Source organism: Anolis sagrei, chromosome X (genome assembly GCF_037176765.1).
Source record: "Anolis sagrei isolate rAnoSag1 chromosome X, rAnoSag1.mat, whole genome shotgun sequence".
In the NCBI taxonomy this organism is placed as follows: Eukaryota; Metazoa; Chordata; class Lepidosauria; order Squamata; family Dactyloidae; genus Anolis; species Anolis sagrei.
In genome coordinates, this window is record NC_090034.1 from 77,754,065 (window position 1) to 77,772,891 (window position 18,827).

The 18,827-nt window shown below is 42.9% G+C and overlaps 1 protein-coding gene across 1 annotated transcript in view; it reads right to left on the minus strand.

The window, feature by feature from the left end:
- The window catches only part of WASF2 (WASP family member 2), a 60,768-nt gene extending 45,233 nt beyond the window's left edge, over window positions 1-15,535 (minus strand). The window contains exon 1 of the mRNA XM_060784381.2: window positions 15,446-15,535. The gene's annotated coding sequence lies outside the window, so the exon portion shown is untranslated. The remainder of the gene's footprint in view (window positions 1-15,445) is intronic.
- Window positions 15,536-18,827: the final 3,292 nt, after the last annotated feature.

An 18,827-nucleotide genomic window follows, 5' to 3' on the forward strand; every position in this document is an offset into this window, starting at 1 on the left:
AAACCTTCAAGTTGTCTTTAGAAAGTTCAAACATTTTTACTGAAGTTCACGCTTTGATTTTATATGTGGATTGAATATATCCTTAAACATATTAAAATGTCCTATTCTTGTTCTGCCCATGTTATTTCTGCCCCTGCCACCATGCCACCAAATGAAAAATAATTCCCAGAAACACATTGGTTTTGTTAACGGAGTATGCCTATGTCATGAAGATAATGCATTTTAAACATCACCCACATTTACACTTCCCCATGAGCTGAAGGATGAACCCCTGAAGCAAGGATTCTCCTGTACTTGCAGAGGCTCTATTAGTGATGCAGAGTTCTAGTTCTTATTAGAACACTGTTTTTCTACTACATGAAACATTATTCCTTTGAAGAAAGAGAACATACAAAGCAAGACGCCTCATGGACATGGGTCTTGGGGGTACTGCCTTGCAGTGGCTCCAGTCATTTCTTGAGGGACGGTCCCAGAAGGTGTTACTGGGTGACACCTGTTCGGCCCCACAACCGTTGTTGTGTGGAGTCCCACAGGGTTCGATTCTGTCCCCAATGTTGTTTAACATCTACATGAAACCGCTGGGAGAGATCATTCGGAGTTTCGGATTGAGATGTTATCTCTACGCAGATGATGTCCAGATCTGTCACTCCTTCTCACCTGTCACCAAGGAGGCTGTCCAGACCTTGAACCGGTGTCTAGCTGCTGTATCGGACTGGATGAGAGCTAACAAATTGAAACTGAATCCAGACAAGACAGAGGTCCTACTGGTCAGTCGGAAGGCCGAACAGGGTATAGGGTTACAGCCTGTGTTGGATGGGGTTACACTCCCCCTGAAGACGCAGGTTCGCAGCTTGGGAGTGATCCTGGACTCACCGCTGAGCCTGGAACCCCAGGTCTCAGCGGTGGCCGGGAGAGCTTTTGCGCAATTAAAACTTGTGCACCAGTTGCGCCCGTACCTTGGGAAGTCTGATCTGGCCACAGTGGTCCACGCTCTTGTCACATCCCGAATAGACTACTGCAACGCGCTCTACGTGGGGTTGCCCTTGAAGACGGTTCGGAAACTTCAACTAGTCCAGCGAGCGGCAGCCAGATTGCTCACCGGAGCGACATACAGGGAGCACACCACCCCCCTGTTGTGCCAGCTCCACTGGCTGCCGGTGCAGTTCCGAGCACAATTCAAAGTGCTGGTTTTGACCTACAAAACCCTGTACGGTTCCGGTCCAGTGTATCTGTCCGAACGTATCTCCCTTTACGTCCCACCCCGGAGTTTGAGATCAGCTGGGGAGGCACTGTTCTCGACCCCACCACTGTCACAAGTGAGGCTGGTGGGGACGAGGAGCAGGGCCTTCTCAGTGGTGGCCCCTCACCTGTGGAACTCACTCCCGGGGGAAATCAGGACATCATCATCCCTCCTCTCCTTCAGGAGGAGGGTGAAGACATGGCTTTGGGACCAGGCCTTCGGGCAATCTGGCAATTAAATCAGATGAATACGATCAGCAGGATGGAAGAAGTGGAATTGAAAATGAGATCTATGAGTTAGTGAACGCTGACCATGTGGGAGGATGATTAGGGTTTGTATGGGGATTTTATCGATTTTATTGGTATAGTGGATGAATTGCTGTTAACTATGAAATTGTAATAATTTTGTATTGATTGTTTTGTGACGCGGGCATCAAATGGTGCCTTGCTTTTGTAAGCCGCCTTGAGTCCCCTCCGGGGTGAGAAGGGCGGGGTATAAGAACCCGTAATAAATAAATAAATAAATAAGGCTTAATTGTAATATGAATTAGGGGTATTTGGATTTGTTCCATGTGCATCAACAACACAGAACTCTTACTGTCTCCGATAATTTTATGCCAAGTCTATGTATGGATTGTGTAGTTTTAATATTAGTTGAGTTATTTTTCACTTTTTGGTTTTAATGTATATGTTTATTTTATTGTTTGTATGTTTGTGCGACATCAAATTGTTGCCTACTTGTGAGCCGCTCTGAATCCCCTTCAGGGATTCAGGGTATAAATACAGTGAATAAAATTAATAAAATATGTAAGAAGTTGCTAATCCAGTTTATATTGGACTTCAGCTGCAATCAGATTCAGCTACCATGAGCACAGGACAGGAGTACTAGGGCTACAACATCTGGAGACCACCCAAATTTTCACTTATATCCCATATACATGACAAAATAACTATAGTCTTTTTTAAAAAATCCACTCAATTATGACCAACCAGGAAAGAGTTAATGCTTAGAAAACTAGCCCAGTAAACTGTGCAACAGGATTAGACTACCTCTTAACGTAAATCTTACAAAATGAAGGGGGATTTAAAGTTCTAAATCTAGCAACACTTCAAGGTTTAAATATTTATGTAGTACTTTTTTTAACATAGTAAAAGAAATAGTGCATTAAGAGGTCATGGAATTTAGGCACTCAGTGCTTAGTTCTATAATGCAGGGAACCAAATTGTTAAAAAGCAATGCTCCTTACTCCTATGTCCCTATTAAAATATACCATGAGCTGTAATTAGTTTAGTAATTCTCCAACAAACAACAGATCTGTGAAGCAGCTAGTGATCTCCAAAGCAGAAATCTCAGCACATTCTCCAAACAAATATATTCTTTGAAGGTGCTTAAAATATATGATTAGGACACATAACTGTCTTGGGTCTTCCAAAAAGTATAACGCAGTGTGGGAATCTTTCTAATTGAAAGACACCAGAGATTTTGTACTTTTAATTTTATCTTTTCCCCCATAGTGCCTGACAAGTTCTTCATTAACTGGAATATCAACTCACTTGACCTGATTAGGTAACCATTGTGAAATCAACATCAAATGTGCTGATTGGTCTATAGTGTAGCGATTTGAGTGTTAGACTAGAATTCTAGAGAACATGATTTGAAACCCCACACAGTCTTGGAAACCTACTGAGTGATCTTGGGCAAGTCACACTCTCTTGGCCTTAGAGGCAGGCAATGGAAGTGCCCTCAGAACAGATTGTGCCAAGACAATGCGTCTTCATAAGATGGAAATGACTTGAAGGCATACAATATTTTTGTAAGCATCAAGGAATTTTATTTCTTGATGCTTTAACCTCCAGAAGAAAGAAGAGTGGAGAAGAATTGAATATTGCCACAGACACTGGGTGTGATCGTGGTTATTTAAGTACTAAGGGGTAGAGAAGGTTGTCAGGTGTTTAAGGTGGGTCTCTTGGCTTTTAATGCATCATTCTAATTTAGACACATTTCAGAAGTATCTGATGCTGAATAAAATCCAAAATGTCTAAAAGTCTAAATTAGAACGATGCATTAAAAACCAAGTGATCCACCTTAAACATCTGAAAACCATCATGATCATACCCAGTGTCTGTGGCAATGTTCAATTCCTTTCCTCTCTTCTTTTCTTCTAGAGGTTCAAACATCAACAACAGGAGTGAGATCACAGAAGAATGTGGTTAGCCAGGTCTGACAATAAATCACCTGCTCCTCCTGTATATGTCATCACAGAAGTAAGCCCATTGGGTTTAGCGGGAATTTCTCTTGAGTATAGGCATAGTGCTTGCAGCCTCCATTTTGAAAAGTAACACAAGAGGTTTGCCATAAATCTAATTCACTAATCCACTCTGCTTCAAGATTAATTTTCCTGATAAATAACTGTACAAAGCAATTCATTACAAAGCAACCTAAACCATAAACAGAGCAAGTACTTAATAACTCGCATATAATACAATCTCTAGTAAAACCTGTTTGAAACTATTCAGATTTTGGATGACCCATTTCCATACTAGACAAGGAAAATGTTGTGTCAAGCTGGCTAACAGTCCTACAACTCTACTCCTCCTCTATTAAGCCATCACTACTGTTCTTTTTGGCACTATTTGCTGATTTGTTTTCTATACACATGGTTCCTACAGCAAAGTTCAAAAGAAACAAAACTTATTAAAATTGTGAGAGAAAACATTCCATATTTTTTCCCAAAGGAATTCATATTAGAAAAAAAATGTCATTTTCCTCACTCACGTAGCAATTTATTTTTGCAAAGTCCCTTCAATGTCACAGGAACTAAGACATCTTGCTCTTTCTTTTTTTGTTGTGGTGTTTTTGTTGTAAGCTTTGCCTCTCACAGAATATGAGGATTTGAAGAAACAGAAAATGGAATGTATGTTTGAATATGGAAATTGCATTTGTTTACAAAAGCATGAATTCAAAGCCGTGAAAAGCATCTGTTCTACTGCCTTTTGTTTTGATTCATTACTTGACTGTTGTAGTTACACACTTTACACTATTCTAGAAATTTTTATTGAGATATCATTCACATAAAAAATTAAAATCACTCTCCAAATACTTTTTGGTCTAATCTATATAAAACAAAGAATTATAAGAAAAATAACAGTCCTCAGATTCAAAGCCAAACCACATTTTGGTGTCACAGTGAGTAATCTGCAAATAACTTTAGACTCATGCAGTTTCCTCTTTGCGAAACCTTCCAGTTATAAGTAAAGCATAATTCCTCAATATATTGAAGTTCATTTTTATTCAGTTAAATTAAAACGGGGATCACACTGGCTTGTTTATAAACCTGAGTTCAACTACAAAGTTCATCTACAGATTTTTCTCAAATTCTGATGGTTATGATGGAAAAATGAAACATGCAAGGTGAAGGGTCCTTGTTGCTCATGCACATAATATTAAATATATAATCTGCCTTAGTGTTATATATGAATGCATCCAATGTATTGTACAAGCTTTATGCCTACTTCACCATTAAATGATAGATAGCAATCTACAGGGTGAGACAGCGCACCATTCAGTTGGTTGAAGACGTAGCAGAGCGCTAGTGGTCTCGTTCGAGAGGCAGGAGTATAAAGTTTTGTCCTGACACAGTTCAGTCGCCATCATGCGTTGGAACAGTAAGGAGCATGCTTTTACCGTTGAGGCCTACTTTTCGAGTGCATTTGGAGTGGCCGGCCCGCTCTCCAGATTTGGCCCTTGTGATTTTTTTCTATGGGTTTTTGAAATCCCGTGTTTATGTGAACTGTCCAAGGACCCTACAAGATATGAAGACCAACATCTAGGAAGAAATTGCCAACATAACGCCTGCTATGCTGTCAAGAGTAATGACAAACGCCAGAAATCAGTTTACTCAGTGTATGGAGAATGGAGGACGTCACCTACCTAATTTGATCTTCAAAACTACGTAAAACAAAACTTTAGGTATGCGCCTACATTATAAAAAAAATTCTGATTCATACAATGGGTTTTATTAAGTTTTGAAAAAAATGAAGTTTTGCTGCCTCACCCTGTATTTGGCCTACTCTATGTCAGGAGGAATAGAATACTCAAAGACACCTAAGTGTTCCCAACCCCGCAAAGCCTTTGATAGCCACAGAGCAATACAAAACATTTGCTCAGGATGTGAAATCCCAAATCCATTTCATCTCCAGGCACCAGTTCTGTGAGAGCCCTTAGCCAAAGCACACTGTAAATCTCAGCATCCAAAGTGGGGAAGGGCAAGGTGGAGGAGGATTACTAGTGTAGTCTAGAGAAACAAACAAACAAATAATACATTGGGCTCTTGGTGTCTGGAATGTCTTGATTCCAAGGCTCTCCATAGATACCAAAATCTGTAGATGCTTAAGTATCATTGTATACAATGTATAGTAAATTGACATATGAAAGCGCAGAATCAAGATTGTTTTTTATTTTAAAAAATATTTTCAAGCCGTGGATCAAACTAAGGCCTGCAGGCGGGATGCAGCCCTCCAAGGTGATTTATCCAGCCACCACACTATGCTAGACTTAGGGTCTGAAACGACTTGAAGACACACAACAACAACAATTCACATTAACTTGACTCTCTCATCAGCCAAAAGCAGGCCCACACTTCCCACTGAAATACTGGTAAGTTTAAGTTGGTTAAAATCGTTCTTCATTTTAAATATTGTATTGTTCTTTCATGATTTTCTGCACTACAAATAAGATATGTGCACTATGCATACGAATTTGTTCATGTTTTATTCAAACTGTAGTCCGTCCCACAACAGTCTGAGGGACCATGAACTAGCCCTCTCTTTAAAAAGTTTGGGACCCCTGCCGTGGGTGACTAAATCCATGGATGCAGAATCCATGGATAGGGATGGTTGACTGTATTCATTTACAAGCTCCTCATCACTGTCTATCCCTGCAATGATGGTAAAAAACCAATCAATCATCATTTGGTGGGCCAGACATTTCCCAGCCCAATAATAAAACCCCTCAATGAAAACAGATAAAGGTTTTTAAACCCAACACGCAAGCAAAATTCTAGAACAATTCCACTCATAATAGATTTTACACGTAAGGGCAACTGATAGCATGCACAAATACACAAAGGGCGAGATTTCCACAAGCAAAGCAAATTTCACAGGCACAAAACATATACAGTTTGAGCATCCTTTAAACACCAAAATACTCCAAAATTCTCCCCATGTTTAACCTTGCTTTCAGTACACAAACTGTTTTATGCACAAACGTATTACAAATATTGTCTATAAAATTTAGTTCAGTCTATGTGTACACGCAGTCCCCAAGTTACAAATATCCAACTCATGATTAAGAAAATAGGTGAGACAACAGAAAGTGAGGGAAATATACTCCTAGGAAGTGAAATTCACTCCTAAGTTATCATGGGGAAAAGGGGTCTCGACTGAAGCTTTATCACCAATCCTTGTTTCCACAACAAGCCAAATGCTTAAAAATCAAATTCTCACAGGGACAAAAAGCCAGGTGAAATCTTCTGAACAGAGACACAGACAGCAAAAGAAACACCACAGTGGTGTTTTTAATGACAATTTTTAAACTTCTACTCTATGTTTAACTTTCATTTTATGCATTTTCATATGTCTTTTACGGAAATATGTTTTAATATGTGTATTCTGTGGAGTGTTTTAAAATGATTATGTGTTTATGTGTTTTAGCAATATTGTGACCTGCCTTGAGCTGTGAGGAGAGGAGGGTAAGAAATAAAACTACCGTATTATTATTATGAAAGTGACTTTCAAACTATAAGGAGTGAATAGATCGTATTTTTTCAATTTGTAAAATTTCAGGGATTTAAAGCAAGATACTGCCTCCCCTCCCCATCCCTCAAGCATGTCGTCAATATTTCTGGAAATTTTAAATCATTAAAAGGTACAGGTTTACCCCTGACGTTAAGTCCAGTCGTGTCTGACTCTGGGGGTTTGTGCTCATCTTCATTTCTGAGCTGAAGAGCTGGCCGGAATTGTCCATAGACACCTAGAATCATAGAATCAAAGAGTTGGAAGAGACCTCATGGGCCATCCAGTCCAACCCCCTGCCAAGAAGCAGGAATATTGCATTCAAATCACCCCTGACAGATGGCCATCCAGCCTCTGCTTAAAAGCTTCCAAAGAAGGAGCCTCCACCACACTCCGGGGCAGAGAGTTCCACTGCTGAACAGCTCTCACAGTCAGGAAGTTCTTCCTCATGTTCAGATGGAATCTCCTCTCCTGTAGTTTGAAGCCATTGTTCCACGTCCTAGTCTCCAAGGAAGCAGAAAACAAGCTTGCTCCCTCCTCCCTGTGGCTTCCTCTCACATATTTATACATGGCTATCATATCTCCTCTCAGACTTCTCTTCTTCAGGCTAAACATGCCCAGTTCCCTAAGCCGCTCCTCATAGGGCTTGTTCTCCAGACCCTTGATCATTTTAGTCGCCCTCCTCTGGACACATTCCAGCTTGTCAATATCTCTCTTGAATTGTGGTGCCCAGAATTGGACACAATATTCCAGATGTGGTCTAACCAAAGCAGAATAGAGGGCGCAGCTGGCGCACAAGGCCTCCAAGGTCATGTGACCAGTATGACTGCATGGAGCGCCATTACCTTCCCGCTGGAGCGGTACATATTGATCTACTCACATTTGCATGTTTTCGAAGCTAACAGCAGGAGCTCACGCTGCTCTCCGGATTCTAACCTGCAACCTTTTGGTCAACAAGTTCAGTGGTTTAACCCACTGCACCACTGGGGGCTCCTTTACATCATTAGTTATCCTGATATTCAACATATCTCCCATGTATAGCCATGGCAGATACGTTTTCCCCAAAAGAACACCAACTTTTTAAAAAAGTCTCCTGCCTTGCAGGAGAGAAAGGTTTCTCTTTTCCACATACTATTTCTTCAATATATTCCTTAGCTTTCCACATTAGGTGCTCCCCTCCACCAAGTAAAATAATCTGGGCCTTCTGAATCATAGTGATCATGTTTTGTTCTTTCTCTACTTAATTCCCCTAATGTACCATGTATCAAAGCCAGAAAACATATCTGTTTGGAAGAGGAAGAACTAAGTGGCACCTTAAATATTAGTTAGTATGTTTGGCATAAGCTTTTGACAGCACAGCCCAAAAAATTCAAACACACTGAGCTCCCATACCAATGGACTGCAGTTCATAAATATTTATGCCAAACAAAATTTCCAAGCTCAATTGAAGGACAGAAGTCTTTCTTCTTGTTTTCATTGCAACAAACTAACATGACTAACCCACTGGAAATTAATAACACAGGTTCCTTGGCCACTCCCAGTCATGCAATATTGTCCAAAGCTTCCTTGTCCACTCACACTCTCCATCACCTCTATGGATTCATTTCCAGTTCCATGACTTTGTATTGTTTTTACTAAGATCTGCCACATACTGCACCCAAATATCCTTTTCTGCCATCCGAATGTATTTATTTATCATATTTATACCCTCCCTTTTTCACCCCGAAGGGGACTCAGAGAGCTCACAAAAGGCACAATTCGATGCTACACAAACATATACCCAAGAAAATATGGTGGGGTCTTCCTTCTCTGGAGTTTTTTAAACAGAGGCTAAACAGCTATCTGTTAAGAGTGCTTTGACAGTGTATGGAAGGAATTGGGCTGGATGGCCTTTGTGGTTTCTTCCAACTCTGATTCTATAAGAACACCTTAGTTTGGGAACCAATGCTCTAGGACATTTTCATTTTCTATACCTTGTGATATAGATTAAACTAAAAGAGCAACTGATTCATATGGGCTTTCATGCCAAGGAGAGGGTTCAACCTAGGTCTCTTCAAGTTCTCACCCATCTGATAATAAACTTATGTGTGAAAACAACCAGGAGTGTACTGTCAAACCCTGGCCATCTCTTTTAGCAACCAAGTACAGACAGTCCCCAAGTTACAAACAAGTCATGTTCTGTAGGTTTGTTCCTAAGCTGAATTTGTATTTAAGTCATAAAATAAACAGTTTTTAAGTGTAACTCCACCTATATATAGAGGGAGAGAGCGAGAGCGCTCTCTCTATATGCAGCTTTAGATAGTGGTTATTTTGCTGTCTGTGCCCCTGTTCAGAGTATTTCACCTCACTTTCTGTCCTTGTGAGAATTGGATTTTGAAAAATGTGGCTTGTTGTGGAAACAAGGATTTGTGCGGGAGCTTCAATGGACAGCCTTTTCTCCATGATAATAACTCCTTCCAAAAGGTAGATTTCTCTCACTTCCTGTTGTCTCAGCCCCGATCTTAACTAGGAGTTGTTTGTAAGTCGGATGTTTGCAACTCGGGGAATGTTTGTATTGTACATCCTTACTCAGCTAGAACAATATGAAACAGAGAAACTTACTGCACAACTTGATATAGATCAGTGGTTCCCAACCTGTGGGTCCCCAGATGTTTTGGTCTTCAACTCCCAGAAATCCTAACTGCTGGTAAACTGGCTGAGATTTCTGGGATTGTAGGCCAAAATACCCAGGGACCCACAAGTTGAGAACCACTGATATAGAGTAAGCTCCAGCAATTTAGAAACAATAGCCATATACACCAAACCTACTTTATTCTGAACAGCTATCTCCCAACTTAGTCATAAGAGTCAAAGAACAGACTCACTGAAACAAACGGGACTTCAGTTACTCAGATCAACTTCCGCATTGATCATGACGAGTGACTCAAGTCTGGGTGGAACCCAAAAATTTTCCCCTTTGAAAATCACCATCACACCCTGCATATTCTTTTTTGTTATTATTGCCAACTGGAAGACTGTACAGAGTGACAAAGACAAGGTCAAACAGACCGAGAGAGAGCTTTTATCCTATGTTGTGGCTATACTGAACTCCATGGTTTTGCACTGATGTGGCATTATGGTCTGTGCTGTGGTGGTTGGGGTGTATAGGGGTGGGTGTGTTGGTTTTGTGAGGTGTGCTGGGGAAAGCATTTAATTTTGTTGTACAATGACAATAAAGCGATTCTATTCTATTCCCTTTAGGAGAGCCAGCCTCCTTTAGAAATATGGCCTTCTCAAGCAACACATTTTCTCAAACTCTGGAAGCACCCATTTCACCTATCTTTGCCAGCCTCTAAATATCCAAACGGGTTGAGCCTTCCTTATCCAAAATATTCCAGAATCCAAATTGGTTCTCATGATGAGGCTGAGATGGAGAAATCTTTGCTTTCAGATGGTTCAGTGGACAGAAACTTAATCCAGACAAGACAGAGGTACTCCTAGTCAGAGAGAAAGCAGACCAGGGAATGGAGATCCAGCCTGTGCTGGATGGAATGGGTCAAACTCCCTCTGAAGACACATGTCCACAGTTTAGGGGTCCTCCTGGACTGAACCTGGAGGCCCAGGTGTTAGAGGTAGGCTTTTGCACAATTAAAACTTGTACAGCAACTGTGCCCATTCCTTGGGAAGCCATATCTGGCCAAGGCCCATGCCTTAGTTACATCCTGCCTGGATGACTGTAATGCAATCGGAAACTTTGGCTAGTGCAAAGCTCTGTAGCCAGGTTGCTCACTGGGGCTGGCTACAGGGAGCAGGGAACCCCACTCCTGCAGCAGCTCCACTGGCTGCCAGTCTGTTTCAAGGCACAATTCAAAGTTATGGTTTTGACCTTTAGAGTCCTAGACAGTTGAGGTCCAGGCTATTTGGCTGACCGGATCCCCTTGTATGAACCTGCCCAAGTTCTGAGATCTTTAGGAGAAGCCCTTCCTTCTCTCAGTCCCACTTCCATCTCAAGCTCAGTTGGCAGGAAAGAACGAGAACAGTGCCTTTCTTCCTTCACAGTGTAAAATTCCCTCCACTCTGGAACTCCCTTCTTCGTTCCAATGAAGCCAGAATGGCCCCTTCCTTCCGGTGGCAGGTTAAAACCCTTTTATTCAGACAGACAGATCAATTTGGGGTGCTATGGTTTTTAACTTTGAATTTTTAAAATAATTCTAACTGGGATTTTTTTTAAAAAAACCCGTTTATATTTAATCCTGTTTTAATGTTTGTATATTATTTTAAACGGTTATGCTGATGCTTTATGTCAAGCCGCTTTGAGTTCCCTTCAGGGGAGATAAAGCAGGGTATAAACATAAATAAATAAACAAACTTTGTTTCAAGCACAAAGTAGCACTATCCCATGCCCATTCTGTAGTCCGGGCATAGATTTTGTTGAACCTCATCTGATGGGGGTTATAATTGCAATCAATTAAATTTTTTTCTGTTGTGTTTCAGCAGGATATTGGTGTTTTATGTTGTTTTTTATTTGTCTGTATGATTTTCTTCTTGGCAACTGAATGTTTTGCCTTATATGTTGGAAACAGTCTCGAGTCCCTTCAGGAAAATAGGGTGGGATACAAAAAAGGTTTTTTATTATTATTATTAGTGTAAATGTTAAACATTGATGGAGCAAGTTACTCTGGACTGTACGCTGACTTACAAGAAGCACTGCTTGAATATTAAGCAAAAAGTAGGTCTACAAATACTGTACGAAAGCTGACTGGCACAACCTGGGGATCACAACCAGATACAGTGAGAACATCTGCCCTTTCGCTTTGCTACTCTGCTGCTGAGTACACATGCCCAGTGTGGAATACACTGCACCACGTTAAAACAGTGGCCCTTAATGAGACATGCCACATTATCACAGGATGCCTACACCCCATAGGTAAAGGTAAAGGTAGTCCCCTGACATTAAGTCCAGTCATGTCTGACTCTGGGGTGTGGTGCTCATCTCCATTTCTAAGCCAAAGAGCCAGCGTTGTCCATAGACACCTCCAAGGTCATGTGGCCAGAATGACTGCATGGAGCGCCGTTACCTTCCCGCTGGAGCGGTACCTCTTGATCTACTCACATTTGCATGTTTTCAAACTGCTAGGTTGGCAGAAGCTAGGGCTGACAGCGGTAGCTTATGCCGCTCCCCAGAATCTAACCTGAGACCTTTCGATCAACAAGCTCAGCAGCTCAGTGCTTTAACACACTGGAAAAATTATACTGTTTAGCTGGTATTGCATCACTTGACATTCGTTGGGAAGTAGCAGCCAATAATGAAAGAACATCTCCGACTCATCCCCTGTTCAAATAGTAGCCGCAGGTTCGCAGCTTGGGAGTGATCCTGGACTCATCGCTGAGCCTGGAACCCCAGGTTTCTGCGGTGGCCGGGAGAGCTTTTGCACAATTAAAACTTGTGCGCCAGCTGCGCCCGTACCTTGGGAAGTCTGATCTGGCCACAGTGGTCCACGCTCTTGTTACATCCCGAATAGATTACTGCAACGCACTCTATGTGGGGTTGCCTTTGAAGACTGTTCGGAAACTTCAACTAGTCCAACGGGCGGCAGCCAGATTAATCACCGGAGCATCATACAGGGAGCACACCACTCCTCTGGTACGTCAGCTCCACTGGCTGCCGATCCAGTTCAGAGCACAATTCAAAGTGCTGGTTTTGACCTTTAAAACCCTATATGGCACCGGCCCAGTGTACTTGTTCGAACGTATCTCCTTCTATGTCCCACCACGGAGTTTAAGATCTTCTGGGGAGGCCCTGCTCTCGGCCGCACCTTTATCACAAGTGAGGCTGGTGGGGATGAGGGACAGGGCCTTCTCAGTAGTGGCCCCTCGCCTGTGGAATTCACTCCCCGGGGAAATCAGGTCGTCAACATTCCTCCTCTCCTTCAGAAGAAAGCTGAAGACATGGATATGGGACTAGGCATTTGGGTAATCTGGCAGAGTAACAAGGTGATGATGACTAGAGTTGGAAAGGACTATGGCAATGCTAAAAGGACTGACGGATTTTAGAACTCGATGAACGCGGGCTATAGAGCGGTTTTAGTTGATATTGTATTGTGTTGTACTGTATTAATTGTGTTGTTTTTAATCTATTGTGTTATTTCTATTGCATTTTATTGTAACTGTTGGCATCAAATTGTGCCGGATGTAAGCTGCCTTGAGTCCCCCCTAGGGGGTGAGAAGGGCGGGGTAGAAATGACTGAAATAAATAAATAAATAAATAGCCAGCATGCAAATGGCTTAAATTAAGAGTTTCCTAGGATTGAGATAAATACCCACAGGGACACCCTAGCAAGCAAGAATTCAAAAGTGGCAGGTTAAAACCCAGCACCTTAATCAGTGGCTGAGACTGGATGAGAAACTCCCTCCTGGGCACACAGAAGAATGGACTATGTGGAAGGCGCTGAACAGACTGCGCTCTGGCACCACAAGATTCAGAGCTAACCTTAAGAAATGGGGCTGCAAAGGGGAATCCACAACATGCAAGTGTGGAGAAGAGCAAACCACAGACCACCTCCTACAATGCAGCCTGAGCCCTGCCACATGCACAATGGAGAACCTCCTCACAGCAACACCAGAGGCACTCCAAATGGCCAACTTCTGGTCAAAAGACATTTAGCAAAATGACAAGTTTTAAGCTTTGTTTGTGTTTTTAAATACATGTCAACTGTACCCTCAACTCGCTTCTGACACAATAAATATTATTATTTACATGATATACAGATGACCTTCAGGTTATGTGTATAAAGCAGACCTGGGCCTTCTTTGGCCCTCCCTCCAGGCATTTTGGACTTCAACTCCCACAATTCCTAACAGCCTACTGGCATCGCTTTAACTGCTGGGGAACCCTGGGAGTTGTAGTTCCAGGAGGTACCCAACCCTCTGTCGGAGAAGGGAAAACTACAACTCCCATGATTTCATACCAGTGAGCCAATGCAGTTAAAAGTGGTGTCAAACTGCATTTAATCCTACAAGTGCGGATGAGTCTTAAGAGAAAGGAGCAGCATGAGGGGTGCTTTGAGCCTCCTTCGGGAGAGATAAAGCATAGTTTAAATCTCTCTCTCTCTCTATATATATATATAAATGCTCTGTGCATAATGAGTTCCTTAAAAACAAAAGAACCAATGAACGAAATCACACCAAATTTGGCAACAAAACATCTCACTACACAAGGAGTGACCATCACTCAAAAATTATGATTTTGTCATTTGGGAGTTGTAGTTGCTGGGATTTATAGTTCACCTATAATCAAAGAGCATTCTGAACTCCAGCAACGATGGAATTGAACCAAACTTGGCACACAGGCCTCCCATGACCAACAGAAAATACTAGCAGCGTTTGGTGGACATTAACCTTGAGTTTGGGAGTTGTAGTTCACCTACATCCAGAGAGCACTGTACACTCAAACAATGATGGATCTGGACCAAACTTGGCACAAATACTCAGTATGCCCAAATGTGAAGGCTGGTGGAGTTTGGGGGAAATAACCTTGACACTAGGGAGTTGTAGTTGCTGGGAGTTATAGTTCACATACAATCAAAGAGCTTTCCAAACTCCAGCAACAATGGAACTGAACCAGTCTTGGCACACAGAACTCCCATGACCAACAGAAAATACTGGAAGGGTTTGGTGGGCAGTGTACTTTGGTTTTAGAGTTGTAGTTCACCTACATCCAGAGATCACTGTGGACTCAAACAATGATGGATCTGGACCAAATTCTACACGAATACTCAATATGCCTAAATGTGAACACTAGTGGATTTTGGGGGAAATAGAATCTTGACATTCAGGAGTTGTAGTTGCTGGGATTTAGAGTTCACCTACAATCACAGATCATTCTCAATCCCACCAACAATAGAATTGGGCCAAACCTCCCACACAGAACCCCCATGTTGGCCACAGCAACGCGTGGCAGGGGACGGCTAGTAAATATAACAATAGTATATTTTAATTTGGAGCCCCCGGTGGCGCAGTGGGTTAAAGCACTGAGCTGCTGAGCTTGTTGATCGAAAGGTCGCAGGTTCGATTCCGGGGAGCGGCGTGAGCTTCCGCTGTCAGCCCTAGCTTCTGCCAACCTAGCAGTTCGAAAACATGCAAATGTGAGTAGATCAATAGGTAACGGCGCTCCATGCAGTCATGCCGGCCACATGACCTTGGAGGTGTCTTCGGACAACGCCGGCTCTTCGCCTTAGAAATGGAGATGAGCACCACACCCCAGAGTCAGACATGACTGGACTTAATGTCAGGGGACTACATTTACCTACCTATATTTTAATTTATAGGCTAATGCTTTTATGTTTGGCCGCTTTGAGTCAGCTTCCCATTTCTGCGAGGCCTTCTAAAACGGCCTCACCGCACGGAAGGCCCTTCCAAAGCCTCCCTTACTTACCTCAGCCGCCTCCCATCCGCCATTCCTGGGCTTTTCCCCTCAAGTGAGCTAACCCCGCCCCCAACCCGCTTCTCAGCTTCCGGCCAGAGCACTTATTGGCTCTTCTGCGGCTTCCCGCCTCCGCCTCATTGGCCGGTCCCGACTGTCTGTCAAGCGTCACCTTACGTTCTGTGCGTAAATGCCCAACTTCCTCATTCCCCTCCCCGGAAGCGGCCACACCCAGGCCAGCGTCAACAACGGGAGCGGAAGTTACTCAACGAGGTTGGGAGGGAGGTTTGAAAGGAAGGAGTTGACGACGGTTGAAGAGGAGGTCACCCAGTCTCCCATTAGGCTGTCTCAGACCTCCAAGGGTTTTGGACTTCAACTCCCACCATTCCTAACAGCCTCAGGCCCTTCCCTTTTCCCCCTCAGCCGCTTAAGCGGCTGAGGGGGAAAAGGGAAGGGCCTGAGGCTGTTAGGAATGGTGGGAGTTGAAGTCCAAAACACCTGGAGGGAGGAGGGCCCAAGTTGGCCCATGCCTGGGCTATCTGGACCAGTTAGCGTTGTGGTACGAAAGAGCGTCGCCCTCTAGTGTTGGGGAGGTATTCCTGTCAAGGCAGAAAAGTGGGCCAGCTCTGCGTGAGCAGGGCTCCACACCTTTTCGCGCAGGAAAGAGGCAGGCTCCTGCATCCATTCATTTTATTATTTACTAGCTGTCCCCTGCCACGCATTGCTGTGGCCCAGTTTGTTGATCTGGAAAATAAAGTAATGAGAAAGTGTTGGTTTCTAATATATGTAATTTCGTTATGCTTGTGGGTAAACAATATTTCTTGCTGTTTCCTTGTCAGTGTTGATGTGCAGATTGTCTGGTTTGCCCACCCTGGAACATGCAACATATCATTGTCCTTTAATTACACTGTTCTACAATTTTTCAGTTTTTCTCAGTTGCGGAAACGAAATGTGCCGTTTCTTAATAAATTTAACATGCTGAATTCAAATATAATATATTGTCGAAGGCTTTCATGGCTGGAATCACTAGGTTCTTGTAGGTTTTTTCCGGCTATAGGGCATGTTCTAGAGGCATTTCTCCTGATGTTTCGCCTGCATCTATGGCAAGCATCCTCAGAGGTAGTGAGGTCTGTTGGAAATAGGACAATAGGTTTATATATCTGTGGAATGGCTGGGGTGGGGCAAAGAGCTCTTCTCTGCTAGAGCTAGGTGTGAATGTTTCAGCTGACCACCTTCATTAGCATTTGAAGGACTCGATGCGGCTTACAAGGCCAAGGCCTCAACACACAATATAGCAATACAAAACCTAAGCCAAATTAAAAACAATTCAAGCAATATAAACAATAAGCAATCAACAATACATTAAGACACAATAGAACTGGGCCGGGCCAGAGTAATGGGTGCAAGATTAAAAGTGCTGATGTGACAGGTGGTATATAAGGCTTATAGGACAAGTGCAGAGTGCGATGTGCAACAATCTTGGTTCTAATAAAGTGCTTATGGGACTTGGTATTGGAGATTTCCTAATGTGGGAAGGCACATCGGAACAGCCAGATCTTCAAGTTCTTTCTGACTGCCAATGTAGGGGCCTGTCTAAGATCTTTGGGGAGGGTGTTCCAGAGTCGGGGGGCCACCACAGAAAAGGCCCTGTCTCGTGTCCCCACCAAACAGGCTTGCGACGCAGGCGGGATCACGAGAAGGGCTTCTCCAGATGACCGCAGTGAACGCGTGGGTTCGTAGACGGAGATGCGGTCACGCAGGTAGGATGGTCCCAAACCGTTCAGGGCTTTGTAGGTAAGCACCTGCACCTTAAATTGGGCTCGGAAAGTAAACGGCAGCCAGTGGAGCTCCTTGAACAGGAGGGTTGACCTCTCTCTGTAAGGGGCTCCAGTTAACATCCTGGCTGCTGCCCGTTGAACCAGTTGGAACTTCCGAGCCATTTTCAAGGGCAGCCCCACGTAGAGCGCATTGCAGTAGTCCAATCTGGAAGTGACCAAGGCATGGACCACCCCGGCCAGGTCAGCCTTCGCGAGGTACGGTCGCAGTTGGCGCATGAGTCTCAATTGTGTGAAAGCCCTCCCAGACACCGCCGACGCCTGAGCCTCAAGCCTAACCTTAGTGTATGTATATAAACCATGAATATTTACTAAATTTTAGTCAAATTATATTGCCAATAGTTTATACGTGAGAAATATTTATTTAATTAGTCTATTGTTTATGTTTGTGGGGCAAGAAACTATATTAGTAGGCCTAATGCAGTTGAAAAGTCTGAAAGTTTAAATGTCGCTTTAATCGTGACTTTCTTAATCTATTTGCTTCTGTTGACTTTTCTTTTGTATTCAAGGAAAGGATTGTCTCTTACAATGCTCCAGCAGTAGTCTGACAGCATCGACGGACTCCATTTACCTTGATATCTTTTTTCCATAGTGCTTTATTTACACACGTGCGAGGCATAACTACAGTAAAAAGAACAATGTAAAACGAAGTTTAACGATATTGTCTCAGTCTTCAACTGACTGACCCTCACCGTTCAAAAGTCTGGCCTTATAGAGGGCTTTCTGGCTTTTGCACACGGCACTAATACTGCGTCATCAAACTTTCTAGAATATTCTAGAATCTTCCATAGTGTAAATCGCAACATGCATTTTTTCAACCATATGTGATCACATGATTGCTTATATCATAAAAACTAGAGCCAATATACATTTTTAAATGTCATTTTCATTTTCAGCACCCCAAAATCATAAAAGAACAACTATTTTCAGGCCCGCAACTTTTTCTCCGTTGAACAGTGTTATTATTATTATTATTAACTTTATTTGTACCCCGCTAACATCTCCCGAAGGACTCGGTGCGGCTTACAAAGGCCGAGGCCCTTAATAAAACAACAGCATAACAAATACAACAATAAAACTCAAAAAGCAAACCAATAAACATTAAAGCAATAACAGTAAAACAATAAAACAATTACATCCTGACACATTTAAAACTAAGGGCCGGGCCAAATATAATGAATAAAAATTAAAAGTGCTGGGCATGACAGGAGAAATGTAAGGATTTTAGGGTAGGTGCGATGTGCAGACAACTTAAATCTCTAATAAAGTGCATTTAGGACATGATGCTGGGAGTTTCCTATTCTGGAAAGGCACACTGGAACAGCCGGGTCTTCAAGCTCTTCCTAAAGACGTTGGGGTTTGTCTGATGTCCTTGGGGAGAGAGTTCCAGAGTCGGGGGCTACCACAGAGAAGGCCCTGTCCCTCGTCCCCACCAAGCGTGCTTGCAACGCAGGTGAGATCGTGAGCAGGGCCTCTCCAGATGAACGGAGGGATCATGTGGGTTCATATAACGGAGATGCGGTCACGCAGGTAGACGGGTCCCAAACCGTTAAGGGCTT